Below are 18,561 nucleotides of genomic sequence, written 5' to 3'. Positions count from 1 at the left end.
ACGCCTTTTGCTCCTTGTGCATCTCGGTGAGGATGGTAGTCATATCACCAAGCACGTTGGTTAGACTTGCTTTGGAAGGAGATGCTTCCGCTATACCCTTAAGGGGGTTGCTTCTCACCCTCACGTGTTGAGTAGCCTCGGCGACATCATTTATCAAGCTCCATGCCTCCGCCTCCGTCTTGTTCTTGGAAAGGGAACCACCACTAGATGCGGTGAGTAGTCTTCTATCTTCTGCACAAAGACCTCCGGTAAAGTAACTTATGAGTAGATGAGTATTCAACCCATGGTGGGGGCAAGTTTCTAATAACCTCTTGAATCGACTCCAATACTCATACAAGGTCTCTTGATCTTTTTGCATTATGCCCGAGATCTCTTTCCGGATGTAGTTGGTCTTTTCCGGTGGGAAGAACTTGTCTAGAAACTCTCTTCTCAAGGAATCCCAATTTGTCACTATCTCATCCGATTGGGAGTAGTACCATTCTTTCACCTGCTCTTCAAGGGAGAAGGGAAAAGAGTAGACCATGATGGCAATCTCATCGGCCCCATGCCTTCGGACCATAGTACAAGCCACTTGAAAATCTCTCAGATGTCTAATGGGGTCTTGACTGGGAAGCCCATGATACTTAGGAAACAAGTTGATCAAACTACTCTTCAATTCAAAGTTCGGGTCAAGATTGGGGAACCTTGTTTGCAATGGTGGAAGGATTAGGTCTGGCGCCCCTTGTTCATCCAAAGTGATCCTACGTGACTTCTGATGACAAGTCATCTTATGCTAGCTTTTCAAGCATTTTTCACTTGTTTCACTAGGTTTTATGCACTTTCTTGCATTGTAAGTAAGTGATTTGGAGTGGATTTGTATGGTTTTATTGAATCAATCGACCATCCTTTATTTGACACAAAACCATGAGGTTTAAGCTAGAATTAGTTGGTTTTTGAATGATCTATAAACCTTGTGAATTTGGTGATGCTTTGATTGGTTTTTTTTATTACTTGTAGGTGAAGAAAAGAAAGAAACAAGGAAAGTGTAGCCTAAGGAAATAAAAGCATGACCTAAGAAAATAAAAGAGTGGCTCACCAAATGAAGCAAAGGCATGGCGCTCACTAAGTGAGCGTAGCGCTCTCTATTTGAGCGCTGGATGCATCAATACAAAGGCCAAGGGAGCAAGGCCTATGGTGCTAACTGAATTCTCTTAGTCTTAACTGAGCGCCCAAGGAACCCAAGAAAATCAATAGCGCTCAGTTAAGAGAATTAACTTTATCGTGGCTTGGCAAAAGAAAATGCAAGGTGCAATATTTGCTAGTGAAGCCACCAAGTTTCGAGCCAAGCACTGAGGAACCAAGAGAAGCACTTGGGCTAAGGAAAAGTGGCAAAATGGCCTCACCAGGATTCGAACAAGGGGCCTTATGCAAGCAAGAAGGAAGCGCTGCACAACCAAGGCAAGGGCGCTCAGTTACTTTACTTCACTGAGTGCTACCTTGTGCAAGGGAAATTGGCCGAATTGGTTCCCCCAAGGTTTGAACTTGAAGCTCTCTCCACAAGAAAAAGGCACTGAGTTAACTTTGTTAACTGAATGCTAGTACAAGGAAAATAGGCACTGAATTGGTTCCACCAAGGTTCGAAGTTGAAGCCTCATTCCACAACAAAGGGCGTTGAGTGAAGATTGATAACTAAGCGCTATGAAGGTTGCATCCACGAGCAAGGCTTGGACGCATCAAAATTGAAGACCAAAGGCAAAGGGTAGCGCTTAGTTGGATGAGTTAACTGAACGCTTCCCTGGGAGCTACACCATGGTCCAAAAATCAATTAAATTCAATTCTTCACCAAATTTGACAAGCTCACTCCAAATTCCAAAAATCAAAAATAGAAAGTGTATAAATAGGAATTAGTTTAATTTGTAGAAGACCTTCTTTTCATTTTTAGTTTTACTTTTAGCTCACTTTTACATTTTCATTTGAACTGGGGAATTGGGATTGAGAATTGAATTCTCTTCTTCTTTGTTCTTTCTTCTGCACACTCTACTTTCTGTTTTGAAATTTTGGATTGAGATTGAAGGAATTCAATTTCATTCTTGATCTGAAACTTCTCTTTGTTCTTCTTCTGCATAATTTTAGTGGATTGTGAATTGGGTCTGAAGTTTCATTTATTGCTTTCATTTTCTTTTCTCTGCAAATTGTTTTCTGTTGGATCAAGAAAGGAATTGAGATCTAGACCTATTTTCTAGTCTCATTGATCCCCTAAGATCTTCATTTGTCTTTTAGATTTCACAATTGAGTTGAGTTTTCTTGCTGTTTTGCTTTTTCAAGCAATTTTCCTTTTCTGTTTGAGATATGCTGCATCCCATTTCATATTCTAGCTTTCTGATTAATTGCACTTTGAATTCTCTTATTTAATTTTAAATCCCAGCTCCCAAAGCCCTCTACTATTCCAGCAATTTTATATTTCTTGCACTCTGAGCTTCAGAAATTTACATTTCTTGCAATCTAAGTTTCAGTCATTTACATTACTTGTTCTTTAAGATTCAGCTCTTTTACTTCTTCTGCACTTTAATTTACTGTCAATTTCCCCTCTTCTTTTTAATTTCCTACAATTTAGCTTCTGTTAATCACAATTCACTCAAATCAATACTTGTTTGCTTGACTAAATCAACCACCTAACTAAAATTGCTCAATCCTTCAATCCCTGTGGGATCGACCTCACTCATGTGAGTTATTACTACTTGATGCGACCCGGTACACTTGCCGGTGAGTTTTGTGTCGGATCATTTTCCGCACATCAGCTCCGCCATGTGAGGTTCACCTGTGGAATGCGAAAATGTATCAGTAGTGCCAACAGAAGAATAAGAAGTAATGGACTCCAAGTCACTCCTGGACCCGTCTAGTGGTTCGGTATGCTCCTCAAGTGAGGCCAAAACACCGGACGTATAGTCCAACCGATGCCTAGCTTGCCGAGTGTGCAATAAAGTCCATTCAATTTCTAAATTAAGCTCGGCTAAGCTAGCGTTTAGTTGGGACCGAGTCATCAAACTTGAGAGTCATAGCTCATATACACAGGAAATCTAAACTAAGAACAAAATGGAGAAAGCAGGTAAACTATCTACACTATCTACATATTCACATAACCGATGCTAACGCATACATTGCACTCATTCCCCGGCAACGGCGCCAAAAAATTTAGTTCGCGAGGTGATGAGCGGATAATTTATACGCTTTTTGGCATTGTTTTTAGGTAGTTTTTAGTAAGTTCAAGCTATTTTTAGGGATGTTTTCATTAGTTTTTATGCTAAATTCACATTTCTGGACTTTACTATGAGTTTGTGTGTTTTTCTGTAATTTCAGGTAATTTCTGGCTGAAATTGAGGGACTTGAGCAAAACTCTGAAAAAGGCTGACAAAAGGACTACTGATGCTGTTGGAATCTGACCTCCATGCACTCAAAATGGATTTTCTGGAGCTACAAAACTTCAAATGGCGCGCTCTCAACGGCGTTGGAAATTAGACATCTAGAGCTTTCCAGCAATATATAATAGTTCATACTTTATTCGGAAATTGACGATGTAACTTGGCGTTGAACGCCAAGTACATGCTGCTGTCTGGAGTTAAACGCCAGAAACAAGTCATGATCCGGAGTTGAACGCCCAAAACACGTCATAACTTGGAGTTCAACTCCAATAAAAGCCTCAGCTCGTGGATAGATCAAGCTCACCCCAAACATACACCAAGTGGGCCCCGAAAGTGGATTTATACATCAATCACTTACTCATGTAAACCCTAGGAGCTAGTTTATTATAAATAGAACTTTTTACTATCATAATCTCATCCTGGATTGTAATTTGAATCCTGTGATCATGTTTTGGGGGCTGGCCATTCGGCCATGCCTGAACCTTTCACTTATGTATTTTCAACGGTGGAGTTTCTGCACACCATAGATTAAGGGCGTGGAGCTCTGCTGTACCTCAAGTTTCAATACAATTATTATTACTTTCTATTCAATTCTCTTTTATTCTTATTCCAAGATATACGTTGCACAACACTTTGATGAATGTGATGATCCGTGACAATCATCATCATTCTCACCTATGAACGTGCGTGATTGACAACCACTTCCGTTCTACCTTAGGCCGGGCGCATATCTCTTAGATTCCCCAACAGAATCTTCGTGGTATAAACTAGATAGATGGCAGCATTCATGGGGATCCGGAAAGTCTAACCTTGTCTGTGGTATTCCGAGTAGGATTCCAGTATTGAATGACTGTGACGAGCTTCAAACTCCTGAAGGCTGGGCGTGATGACAAACGCAAAAGAATCAATGGATTCTATTCCAACCTGATTGAGAACCGACAGATGATTAGCCGTGCTGTGACAGAGCATTTGGAATGTTTTCACTGAGAGGATGGGATGTAGCCATCAGCAAGGGTGATGCCTCCAGACGATTAGCCGTGCAGTGACAGCGCATAGGACCATTTTCCCGAGAGGATTGAAAGTAGCCATTGATGATGGTGATGCCCTACATACAGCTTGCCATGGAAAGGAGTAAGAAGGATTGGATGAAAGCAATTAGAAAGTAGAGATTCAAGAGGAGCATAGCATCTCCACACGCCTATCTGAAATTCTCACTATTGATTTACATAAGTATTTCTATCCCTTTTTATTTTCTATTTATTATTAATTTTCGAAACCCATAACCATTTAATCTGCCTAACTGAGATTTACAAGGTGACCATAGCTTGCTTCATACCAACAATCTCTGTGGGATCGACCCTTACTCACGTAAGTATTACTTGTGTCCACATATAGGTGCCATAATAATGATTCCATACAACAACAAAGAATACTACATTGATGTGATCACAATTTCGTCCACCAAGTTTTTGGCGCCGTTGCCGGGGATTGTTCGAGTTTGGACAACTGACGGTTCATCTTGTTGCTCAGATTAGGTAATTTTCTTTTCAAAAATCTTTTTCAAAATTTTTCTTTTATTTTTCGTTTTTCCAAACTTTATTTTCGAAAAAAAATTAATAAAAATCCAAAAAAAAATTAGAAAATCATAAAAACCAAAAATATTTTGTGTTTCTTGTTTGAGTCTTGAGTCAATTTTTATGTTTGGTGTCAATTGCATGCTTTAAAATTTTTTCTTGCATTTTTTGAAAATTCCATGCATTCATAGTGTTCTTCATGATCTTCAAGTTGTTCTTGATAAGTCCTCTTGTTTGATCTTGATGTTTTCTTGTTTTGAGTTGTTTGTTGTTTTTCATATGCATTTTTTTGTTTGTTAGAGTCCATGCATTAAAGATTTCTAAGTTTGGTGTCTTGCATGTTTTCTTTGCATCAAAAATTTTTCAAAATTATGTTTTTGATGTTCATCATGATCTTTAAAGTGTTCTTGGTGTTCATCTTGACATTCATAGCATTCTTGCATGCATTCATTGTTTTGATCTAAAAATTTCATGCATTGAGTATTTTTGTTGTTTTTCTCTCTCATAATTAAAAATTCAAAAATAAAAAAATATCTTTTCCTTTTTTCTCTCCAAAATTTCGAAATTTTGGGTTGACTTGGTAAAAAATTTTTAAAATTAGTTATTTCTTACAAGTCAAGTCAAATTTTCAAAAATTTAAAAATCCTATCTTTTCAAAATCTTTTTCAAAAATCATATCTTTTCCAATTTTTCCTCTTTTTCGAAAATTTCAAAAATCCTTTTTCAAAATATTTTCAAAATATTTTTCTTATCTTTATATCAAATTTTCGAAAATATGCTAACAATCAATGTGATTGATTCAAAAATTTGAAGTTTGTTACTTTCTTGTTAAGAAAGGTTCAATCTTTAAATTCTAGAATCTTATCTTGTAGTTTCTTGTTAGTTAAGTCATTTTAAAAATTAAATCTTTTTCAAAATATCTTTTTCTTAAAATTTTTATCTTATCTTTTTATCTTATCCTTTTCAAAATTTTATCTTTTTCAAAATTTCTTATCTTCTTATCTTTTTCAAAGTTGATTTTAATATCTTTTTCAACTAACTATTTGACTTTTTGTTTGTTTCTTATCTTTTTCAAAACCACCTAACTACTTTTCCCTCTCTAATTTTTGAAAATATCTCACCTCTTTTTTTCAAAAATTCTTATTGTTTCATGTTTTAATTTTAATTACATCTTATCTCTAATTTTCGAAAATCACTAATCCCTTTTTTCAAAATTATTTTCGAAATTTCCCCTCTCTTTTCTTATTCTATTTAATTATTTAATTACTAACACTTCTCTTCACCTCTCTCCATCTAAATATCCGAACCCACTCTTCTGCATTCTTCTCCCCTTTCTTTTTCTACTAACATAAAGGAATCTCTATACTGTGACATAGAGGATTTCTTTTTCCTTTCTTGTTTTCTTCTCTTTCATATGAGCAGGAATAGGGAAAAAGGCACTCTTGTTGAAATTGATCCTGAACCTGAAAGGACTCTGAAAAGGAAACTAAGAGAAACTAAATTACAACAATCCAGAAACAACCTTTCAGAAAATTTCGAACAAGAGAAGGAGATGGCAGCCGAACCCAATAATAATAATGCAAGGAGAATGCTTGGGGATTTCACAAAGCCAACGTCCAAGTTTGATGGAAGAAGCATCTCCATTCCTGCTATTGGAGCAAATAACTTTGAGCTGAAACCTCAGCTAGTTGCATTGATGCAACAAAACTGCAAGTTTTATGGACTTCCATCTGAAGATCCTTATCAGTTTTTAACTGAGTTCTTGCAGATCTGTGAGACTGTAAAGACGAATGGAGTTGATCCTGAAGTCTACAGACTCATGCTTTTCCCTTTTGCTATAAGAGACAGAGCTAGAACATGGTTGGATTCACAACCTAAGGATAGCCTGGACTCCTGGGATAAGCTGGTCACAGCCTTCTTGGATAAATTCTTTCCTCCTCAAAAGCTGAGCAAGCTGAGAGTGGATGTTCAAACCTTCAAACAAAAAGATGGTGAATCCCTCTTTGAAGCTTGGGAAATATACAAGCAGCTGACCAAAAGATGTCCATCTGACATGTTTTCAGAATGGACCATATTAGATATATTCTATTATGGTCTCTCTGAATTTTCGAAAATGTCAGTGGACCATTCTGCAGGTGGATCTATTCACCTAAAGAAAACGCCTGAAGAGGCTCAAGAACTCACTGACATGGTTGCAAACAACCAATTCATGTACACTTTTGAGAGGAATTCCGTGAATAATGGGATACCTCAGAAGAAAGGAGTTCTTGAAATTGATGCTCTGAATGCCATATTTGTTCAGAACAACGTGTTGACTCAACAGGTCAACATGATCTCTCAAAATCTGAATGGATGGCAACATGCATCCAACAGTACTAAAGAGGCAGCTTCTGAAGAAGCTTATGATCCTGAGAACCCTGCCATGGCAGAGGTTAATTACATGGGTGAACCTTATGGAAACACCTATAACTCATCATGGAGAAATCATCCAAATTTCTCATGGAAGGATCAACAAAAGCCTCAACAAGGCTTTAACAATGGTGGACGCAATAGGCTGAGCAATGGCAAGCCTTTTCCATCATCTTCTCAGCAACAGACAGAGAATTCTGAACAAAACACCTCTAATTTAGCCAATCTAGTCTCTGATCTGTCAAAGGCCACTTTCAGTTTCATGAGTGAAACAAGATCCTCCATCAGAAATCTGGAGGCACAAGTAGGTCAGCTGAGTAAGAAAGTAATTGAAACTCCTCCCAGTATTCTCCCAAGCAATACAGAAGAGAATCCAAAGGGAGAGTGCAAGGCCATTGATATAATCAATATGGCCGAATGCACAAGGGAGGAGGAGGACGAAAATCCTAGTGAGGAAGACCTCCTGGGACGTCCCTCAAGCAAGAAGGAGTTTCCTATTAAGGATCCACAGGAATCTGAGGCTCATATAGAGACCATAGAGATTCCATTAAATCTCCTTCTGCCATTCATGAGCTCTGAAGATTATTCTTCCTCTAAAGAGGATGAAGATGTAACTGGAGAGCAAGTTGCTCAATATTTAGGAGCTATCATGAAGCTGAATGCCAAGTTGTTTGGTAATGAGACTTGGGAAAGTGAACCTCCCTTGCTCATTAGTGAACTAGATACCTAGATTCAGCAAATTTTACCTCAAAAGAGACAAGATCCTGGCAAGTTCTTAATACCTTGTACCATAGGCACCATGACCTTTGAAAAAGCTTTGTGTGATCTGGGGTCAGGAATAAATCTTATGCCACTCTCTATAATGGAGAAGCTGGGGATCATTGAGGTACAACCTGCCTTGTTCTCATTACAATTGGCAGATAAATCATTGAGACAAGCTTATGGAATAGTAGAGTACGTGTTGGTAAAGGTTGAAGGCCTTTTCATCCCTACTAATTTCATAATCTTAGACACTAGGAAGGAAGAGGATGATTGCATCATCCTTGGAAGACCTTTCCTAGTCACAGCAGGAGCTGTGATAGATGTCAACAGAGGTGAATTAGTCCTTCAATTGAGTGGAGACTACCTTGTGTTTAAGGCACATGGCCATCCCTCTGTGACAAAAGAGAGTAAGCATGAAGAGCTTCTCTCAGTTCAGAGTCAAGAAGAGCCCCCACAGTCAAACTCTAAGTTTGGTGTTGGGAGGCCACAACCAAACTCTAAGTTTGGTGTTAAGACCCCATATCCAAACTCTAAGTTTGGTGTTGGAACTATACAACATTGACCTAATCACCTTTGTGGCTCCATGAGAGCCACTGTCAAGCTATTGACATTAAAGAAGTGCTTGTTGGGAGGCAACCCAATTTTATTTATCTAATTTTTATTTTATTTTATTGTTATTTTGTGTTTTATTAGGTACATGATCATGTGGAGTCACGAAAAAAATATAAAAATTAAAAACAGAATCAAAAACAGCAGAAGAAAAAAATCACACCCTGGAGGAAGCACAGGCTGGTGTTCAACGCCAGTAAGATGCATCTGGCCGGCGTTCAACGCCAGAACAGAGCATCATTCTGGCGCTGAACGCCAGAAACAAGCAACATTCTGGCGCTGAACGCCAGGAATGTGCCTAGAGAAGAAAAGCTGGCGCTGAATGCCAGTAACAAGCATGAAACTGGCGTTCAACGCCAGAAACATGCTTTACATGGGCGTTGAACGCCCAGAATGTGCACCACACGGCGTTTAAACGCCAGAATGGTGTGCAAAGGCAATTTATATGCCTATTTGGTACAGGGATGGAATTCCTTGACACCTCAGGATCTGTGGACCCCACAGGATTCCCACCTACTATATTCCCACCTTACCTCCTAATCCTAGTTTTACTCTTCCCCATGTCACACTTCCCAACACTCTTTACCAATCACCTCAATTCCTCTTCCCAATCACCCCCTTCACCACTCACATCCATCCACTCTTCCCCATAAACCCCACCTACCTTCAAAATTCAAAAACATTTTCCCACCCAATCCCACCCTAAATGGCCGAAACTTCACTCTCCCCTCTCCCTATATATACCCTTCTATTCTACTTCATTTTCACACCACACAACCCTCTCTTCCATACCTTGACCGAACCTACACTTCCCTTTCTCCTCCATATTCTCTTCTTCTTCTTCTTCTCTTCTTTTTTCTCTTGCTCGAGGGCGAGCAATATTTTAAGTTTGGTGTGGTAAAAGCATAAGCTTTTTTGTTTTTCCATTACCATCAATGGCACCTAAGGCCGGAGTATCCTCTAGAAAAGGAAAAGGGAAGACAAAAGCTTCCACCTCCGAGTCATGGGAGATGGAAAGATTCATCTCCAAGAGCCATCAAGACCACTTATATGATGTTGTGGCAAAGAAGAAGGTGATCCCTGAGGTCCCTTTCAAGCTCAAGAAAAATGAGCATCCGGAGATCCGACATGAAATCCGAAGAAGAGGTTGGGAAGTCCTAACCAACCCCATGCAACAAGTCGGAATCTTAATGGTTCAAGAGTTCTATGCCAATGCATGGATCACTAGGAACCATGATCAAAGTATGAACCCGAGTCCAAAGAATTATCTCACAATGGTTCGGGGGAAATACTTAGATTTTAGTCCGGAGAATGTGAGATTGGCGTTCCACTTGCCCATGATGCAAGGAGATGAACGCCCCTACACTAGAAGGGTCAACTTTAATCAAAGGTTGGACCAAGTCCTTATGGACATATGTGTGGAAGGAGCTCAATGGAAGAGAGACTCCAAAGGCAAGCCAGTCCAGCTAAGAAGACTAGACCTCAAGCCTGTGGCTATAGGATGGTTGGAGTTCATTCAACGCTCCATCATTCCTACTAGCAACCGATCTGAAGTTACTGTGGATCGGGCCATCATGATTCATAGCATCATGATTGGAGAGGAAGTAGAAGTTCATGAGGTCATCTCCAATGAAATCTACAAAATAGCCGACAAGCCCTCCACCATGGCACGACTAGCTTTCCCTCACCTTATTTGCCATCTGTGTTACTCAGCTGGAGTTATCATAGAAGGAGACATCCTCATTGAAGAGGATAAGCCCATCACCAAGAAGAGGATGGAGCAAGCAAGAGAGACCCTTCACGGTTCTCAAGAGATACATGAGGAAGCTCATCATCAAGAAATCCCTGAGATGCCTCAAGGGATGCACTTTCCTCCCAACAACTATTGGGAACAACTCAACACCTCCTTAGAAGATTTGAACCACAATGTTGAACAATTATGGGTGGAACATCATGAGCACTCCATCATTCTCCATGAAATAAGAGAAGATCAAAGAGCAATGAGGGAGGAGCAACAAAGGCAAGGAAGGTACATAGAAGAGCTTAAGAACATCATTGGTCTTTCAAGAAGAAGACGCCACTAAGGTGGATTCATTCCTTGTTCTTATTTCTTTCTGTTTTTTGATTTCTATGTTATGTTTATCTATGTTTTGTGTCTCTACTTCATGATCATTAGTATGTAGTAACCATGTCTTAAAGCTATGAATAAATTCCATTAATCATTCACCTCTCTTAAAAGAAAAATGTTTTAATTCAAAAAAACAAGAAGTACATGCATTTTGAATTTATCCTTGAATTTAGTTTAATTATATTGATGTGGTGACAATACTTTTGTTTTCTGAATGAATGCTTGAACAGTGCATATGTCTTTTGATCTTGTTGTTTATGAATGTTAAAATTATTGGATCTTGAAAGAATGATGAACAAGGAGAAATATTATTGACAATCTGAAAAATTATGAAATTGATTCTTGAAGCAAGAAAAAGCAGTGAATAGCAAAAGCTTGCGAAAAAAAAAGTGGCGAAAAAAAATAGAAAGAAAAAGAAAAAGCAAGCAGAAAAAGCCAATAGCCCTTAAAACCAAAAGGCAAGGGTAAAAAGGATCCAAGGCTTTGAGCATCAATGAATAGGAGGGCCCAAGGTCATAAAATCCAGGCCTAAGCATTTGCTTGTGGCATGCAGGTCCAAGTGAAAAGCTTGAGACTGAGTGGTTAAAGTCGTGATCCAAAGCAAAAAAGAGTGTGCTTAAGAGCTCTGGACACCACTAACTGGGGACTCTAGCAAAGCTGAGTCACAATCTGAAAAGGTTCACCCAGTTATGTGTCTGTGGCATTTATGTATCCGGTGGTAATACTGGAAAACAAAGTGCTTAGGGCCACAGCCAAGACTCATAAGTAGCTGTGTTCAACAATCAACATGCTTAACTTGGAAAGTCAATAACACTATCCGAAATTCTAAGTTCCTAAAGAAGCCAATCATTCAAAACATCAAAGGAAAAAGTGAGATGCCAAAACTGTTCAGGAGCAAAAAGCTACAAGTCCCGCTCATCTAATTATAATTAATATTCATTGATATTCTGGAATTTATAGTATATTCTCTTCTTTTTATCCTATTTGATTTTCAGTTGTTTGGGGACAAGCAACAATTTAAGTTTAGTGTTGTGATGAGCGGATAATTTATACGCTTTTTGGCATTGTTTTTAGCTAGTTTTTAGTAAGTTCAAGCTACTTTTAGGGATGTTTTCATTAGTTTTTATGCTAAATTCACATTTCTGGACTTTACTATGAGTTTGTGTGTTTTTCTGTAATTTCAGGTAATTTCTAGCTGAAATTGAGGGACTTGAGCAAAACTCTGAAAAAGGCTGACAAAAGGACTGCTGATGTTGTTGGAATCTGACCTCCCTGCACTCAAAATGGATTTTCTGGAGCTACAGAACTCCACATGGCGCGTTCGCAATGGCGTTGGAAAGTAGACATCCAGAGCTTTACAGCAATATATAATAATCCATACTTTATTCAGAAATTGACGACGTAACTTGGCATTGAACACCAAGTACATGCTGCTGTCTGGAGTTAAACGCCAGAAACACGTCATGATCCGGAGTTGAACGCCCAAAACACGTCATGACTTGGAGTTCAACTCCAATAAAAGCCTCAGCTCGTGGATAGATCAAGCTCAGCCCAAACATACACCAAGTGGGCCCCAGAAGTGGATTTATGCATCAATCACTTACTCATGTAAACCCTAGGAGCTAGTTTATTATAAATAGAACATTTTACTATCATAATCTCATCCTGGATTGTAATTTGAATCCTGTGATCACGTTTTGGGGGCTGGCCATTCGGCCATGCCTGAACCTTTCACTTATGTGTTTTCAACGGTGGAGTTTCTGCACACCATAGATTAATGGTGTGGAGCTCTGCTGTACCTCAAGTTTCAATACAATTATTATTACTTTTTATTCAATTCTCTTTTATTCTTATTCCAAGATATACGTTGCACAACACTTTGATGAATGTGATGATCCGTGACAATCATCATCATTCTCACCTATGAACGCGCGTGATTGACAACCACTTCCGTTCTACCTTAGGCCGGGCGCATATCTCTTAGATTCCCCAACAGAATCTTCGTGGTATAAGCTAGATAGATGGCGGCATTCATGGGGATCCGAAAAGTCTAATCTTTACTGTGGTATTCCGAGTAGGATTCCGGTATTGAATGACTGTGACGAGCTTCAAACTCCTGAAGGCTGGGCGTGATGACAAACGCAAAAGAATCAATGGATTCTATTCCAACCTGATTGAGAACCGACAGATGATTAGCCGTGCTATGACAGAGCATTTGGAACATTTTCACTGAGAGGATGGGATGTAGCCATCAGCAAGGGTGATGCCTCCAGACGATTAGCCGTGCAGTGACAGTGCATAGGACCATTTTCCCGAGAGGATTGAAAGTAGCTATTGATGATGGTGATGCCCTACATACAGCTTGCCATGGAAAGGAGTAAGAAGGATTGGATGAAAGCAATGAGAAAGTAGAGATTCAAGAGGAGCATAGCATCTCCACACGCCTATCTGAAATTCCCACTATTGATTTACATAAGTATTTCTATCCCTTTTTATTTTCTATTTATTATTAATTTTCAAAACCCATAACCATTTAATCTGCCTAACTGAGATTTACAAGGTGACCATAGCTTGCTTCATACCAACAATCTCTGTGGGATCGACCCTTACTCACGTAAGGTATTACTTGGATGACCCAGTACACTTGCTGGTTAAGTTAAACGGAGTTGTGTCCACACATAGGTGCCATAATAATGATTCCATACAACAACAAAGAATACTACATTGATGTGATCACAATTTCGTCCACCACGAGGTTTCTTATCGGTAACAAAATTCTCAAGAGTTCTCGTTGCTAGTATAGTTCTCAACCAACAATAATGAATCCTCGAATCAAATTTAGAAAGAGTGGTTGTCACAAGTAACCAACCCCAAACAAGAATTAACCAGAGTATTTAGGCTCTGGGTCGTCTCACGAAGAATGGGTAAACATGTGCTTTAGCATCAGTTGGAAATCCGGGGTTGAAAGTCATGGTAACAAATTCTAACTACTAAACTTAACATGCAAGAAATCTTAAAGTGCAAGAAACCAACTCAATTGATTCGATCAAGGGAACACATAGTCTACTTCTACTCTAGAGTTAAGTAATAAACTAAAGCAAATGCTGAGCAATTAAAGGAATTTTGGGTTTTCAAATATGAATAATAAAAAGAACTCTTGGCTAAGCATGGGAATTGGGGTCTCTATCCTTGTCTACAACCATAATTTGCTAATTATGATGAACCAAACTCACTAAGTCTACCTCCAAGAGCCTTAAGTACGTAACATTTACTCCTAGGCTTGAGGTACGTCAAGTGGCTCGATCAATTTAAACCCAAAGGTCCCAACCAATCTACTAATTAGATTAATAGTGGGTTGGTATTAATGGGTATCAACTTGACCACAAAGGGTTCTCCAATCAACAATCCAATGAGACCCAATGACTCAAGGTCACCCAATTCTCATAACTTAGACCAAGAGTAACAGAAACTACTCTAAAATCAAGGTGAACATTTCATCAAACACATAGAATGCACTATCAAAAGACATGTCCAAATTGCAATTAAATTGGAAATTAAGAAGACCCACTAACAATTATCCATAGAAACTACACAATTAACAATCATAAGAAGCATCAACATACTCATAGAAATCAAGATCTATACTATTCATGAAATGGGTAGAAAATAGGACCATAATGAGATAACACAATTCAAATAAGATCTAAGCAAAAGTATACTAGAGAACTTGAATAAAGTAATCACAACTCTCAAATAACAAAATCCAATCCAAATTTTCCACAATGGGAGATCAAAATCAAGCTAGATCTAGAGAGGAATAGAGGTTCTCTCTCTAGATGAACAAGAACAATCCCCAAAAATAAACAAAATGTGTCTTAGTGTGTAATGAGTGACCCCCCTCTTCCCCTACAATTCCTAGGTCATTTCCATGTAGAGCCAGCCTTCAATTGGGCCTTTCCAAGCCTCAGAAATCGCCAGCCACGATTTCATTAATGAGGTCACGTGCTGGTCGCGACGCGTACGAGTCAGGTGCACGTGCGTGTCGATGGGTTCTTCAATCCACACGGAAGCGTACGGTGTGCATGCGTGTCGATAATGTTTCTTCCAATACGCGTAGAAGCGCCAGCTATGCGTGCCTGTTCCTATCATCATGCATCCATGCGTACGCGCCAAGTGCGCGTGCGCGTCAATGCCTAGACTCCAAAGCTCTAAAGCTCCATGTTTCCTCACTTGTACATGCTTCCTCTCCATCTTCTAGACCAATCATGCCCTGTAAACTCTGAAATCACTGAACAACATATCACAGTATCGAGTGGTAATAGAAGAGATCAAAATATGGCAAATTCGATTCAAATGAGCATGTTTTCAATCACAAGGCCAAACAAGGGCGAAAACACAAAACTATGCAATTTATGTGGATAAATGCGGAAAGTATTGATAAAATCCCCTCAAATTGACACAAGATAAACCACAAAATTGGGGTTTATCATTAGTTCATAAAACCAACATTCAGACCAACTCGATTCAATACTTCATCCACAATTCTGGTGACCTGAAAACATTCACCGCCACGATTAGCACGTAACCTGGCTAGCAATTCATCCGCCTTTTGCCCATGAGGAACTATATGAGGATTCTCTCCATTAAAAATATTATTTTCATTTTGAAAAGCATTTCCGAGTCCCTCATTATTTCCTCTAGCATTATGCCCTTCACCCTCATCATAATCAACAATTCGAGCAATTCGCTCAACTTGTCTAGCAAGCCATTCGAATTTCGATTCATGATCAACCATCATAGGGTTCAAAATTATGGTCATCTGTTGAGTCAACAAATTGACTAAGTCATGATGACTTTCCTCTACTTGTTGTCGATACACTGCCATCAAATTAACAGCATTAGAAGTAGAGCCCACGTTCTAATCACGAGAATACTCAAAATGCTGTTGTGAGTTTTGAGCATTGTTCACTCCACTTGTATTCCCAAACCGAATAGGTGGAACAAAACCACCCACTGGTGTGGTGTAACCAGGAGGAAGATCATAAGGAGGCCAACCAGCGGTTAGTGGAGGTTGATACGGTGGCAAGGTGCCACGTGGACGAGTGTTACGTTCTATATTTCTAGTCTGAACAGTCGTAACTGCTATGCTTTCAATTCCAATTGCACTTTCCGAACATGAAGTCACGTCCACTTGTTGCATGGACACTGGTATACTATCATTGATAGATAAACCACCATCCACATTTGATAACTCATCAGCCATGTGAATGATCTTTCCATTTCGTAATTGCATACACCAAATAACACTGGAAAATATTTCTTCGACACACTTCGATTTTTAAAAACTGTCCCACTGGGCATGCCAATTTGTTTTGTCAATTTTTAGCAAATTGATGGTGGTTCAATATCTAGTGGTCTGGGAGTGAAACCTATTCCTTTTTGCAAGTACCAGTTTTCTAAAAGTGCATCAGAGTGTCTTTGATTAGACGGGTATTGGGATTAAAAATAAAAATGAAACTTGTAAATCAATAAAAGAGATAAAAAGTAAAATTTTCAAAGAGAAAATGTACTGAAAATTAAAGGTTTGCATTGAAATTAAAAGAAAGCAGTAAAGTGCCTTTAACTGGGTCACAGGGCTTGAACAGGAAAATTTAAAATGCAGAAATGAATAAATTAAACAAAGAAGATAAAAGAAACTTGAAAGATAAATTTACTTAAAAGCATAAAGTTTACAAGAAAGTAAATTGAAAGAATGGAAAATAATGGAAGAAACCCTACAGAAAAGTTTACTCGATTACAGACTCAGGAATTCTCTGGGATGTGAGTGTGCTTGAGTGTTTTTTCTGAGTTTAAAGTTCCAATCCCTATTCCCTAAGACTTCCCAGTATTTATAATCTACTTTAGGTAACTAAAAATTAATTACAATTAATTACAAGATCACAGCCTTGAATGCATTCTCCTTGGTAACCTGATGAGCGGATAATTTATACGCTTTTTGGCATTATTTTTAGGTTGTTTTTAGTTTGTTTTAATTAGATTTTAGTATATTTTTATTAGTTTTTATGCAAAATTCATATTTCTAGACTTTACTATGAGTTTGTGTGTTTTTCTGTGATTTCAGGTATTTTCTGGCTGAAATTGAGGGATCTGAGAAAAAATCTGATTCAGAGGCTAAAAAGGACTGCAGATGCTGTTGGATTTTGACCTCCCTGCACTCAAAATAGATTTTCTGGAGCTATAGAACCTCAAATAGCGCGCTCTTAATTGCGTTGGAAATTAGACATCCAGGGATTTCCAGTAATATATAATAGTCCATACTTTGCTCGAATTTTGATGACGCAAACTGGCGTTCAAACGCCCACTCTCTGCCCTATTCTGAAGTTAAACGCTAGAAACAGGTTACAAACCAGAGTTAAACGCCAGAAACAGGTTACAACCTGGTGTTTAACTCCAAAAGAAGTCTCTACACATGAAAGCTTCAATGCTCAGCCCAAGCATACACCAAGTGGGCCCGGAAGTGGATTTCTGCATCATTTACTTATTTCTGTAAACCCTAGTAACTAGTTTATTATAAATAGGACTTTTTACTATTGTATTTGTATCTTCGGATCCTTGGAGAGTCCTTTTTCCCTATTTTCAAATTCATATGCCATTTTAGGGGGCTGGCCATTCGGCCATGCTTGGACCTTCATCACTTATGTATTTTCAACGGTGGAGTTTCTACACACCATAGATTAAGGTGTGGAGCTCTGCTGTTCCTCGAGTACTAATGCAATTACTACTATTTTCTATTCAATTCAAGCTTATTCTTGTTCTAAGATATTCACCCGCACTTCAACCTGATGAATGTGATGATCCATGACACTCATCATCATTCTCACCTATGAACGCGTGCCTGACAACCACTTCTGTTCTACCTTAGATTGAGCGTGTATCTCTTAGATTCCTGGTTCATGCGTGTTGATTGCTGATGTACATAAATATCCTTATGCCGGTTAGAAACTAGTGATAAATCCGCTCGTGAGTATAGTCTAACCAACACACGAATACCGCATCAAACAATTCTAAAAGGAAAGCTTTTATGGTTTTGAGAATTGATCCCGGGTCGTTCTCCCTAGGAATTGCTTTAGAATGTGCATCATTGATTAGGAAAGCTTTTATGGTTTTGAGAATTGGTGCAAGAATTCAAACTAGCAAGGCAATCAACAATTAATTGGAATAAAAGCCTTGGCCAAGGGTAAGCATTAGAAGTTCCATCATTATAGTTTCCTTCAATTGTGATAAGAATTAATTGTTGCTTCACTTAGTTAACCCCCTAACAATGGAGGAAAGTCAAGTGAGAGTAACCAACTTGAGTCACAAGTCCTAGTCTCACCCTAGGGAAGTCTAGCTTTAGTGCACTCCAAGTTAATTAGCACTTCTCAATTCATAATCTTCAATTGATATCAACTATTCAAGTGTCTCCAATAACTCAACCCCTAAGCAAAGTAAGAGAAATCTACTCCATAGCTAAGGTTGTCATTATCACAAACAATTGGTAGGCAATTATATAAAACATGATGCAATTGAGAGAAGAGAATTGAATCAAAGCTATCTAATCCAAACAATCATCAGCAATCAAACAATTGAATGAAACCTCAATTCATTAATCCAAATTCAAAGTAACAAAATGAACCAAATC

At 38.7% G+C, this 18,561-nt stretch overlaps 1 non-coding gene across 1 annotated transcript; it reads left to right on the top strand.

Annotated features, from left to right (window-relative positions):
• The first annotated feature begins 278 nt into the window (after nt 1-278).
• On the top strand, nt 279-385 carry LOC130950503 (small nucleolar RNA R71). Its single transcript, XR_009073612.1, has one exon. It is a non-coding gene; the product is annotated as a small nucleolar RNA R71 (small nucleolar RNA).
• Nucleotides 386-18,561: the final 18,176 nt, after the last annotated feature.

This window comes from Arachis stenosperma, chromosome 1 (assembly GCF_014773155.1).
Source record: "Arachis stenosperma cultivar V10309 chromosome 1, arast.V10309.gnm1.PFL2, whole genome shotgun sequence".
Taxonomy (NCBI): Eukaryota; Viridiplantae; Streptophyta; class Magnoliopsida; order Fabales; family Fabaceae; genus Arachis; species Arachis stenosperma.
Note: the sequence above shows the minus strand (reverse complement) of the source record. Positions and strands in the feature narration are given on the sequence as shown.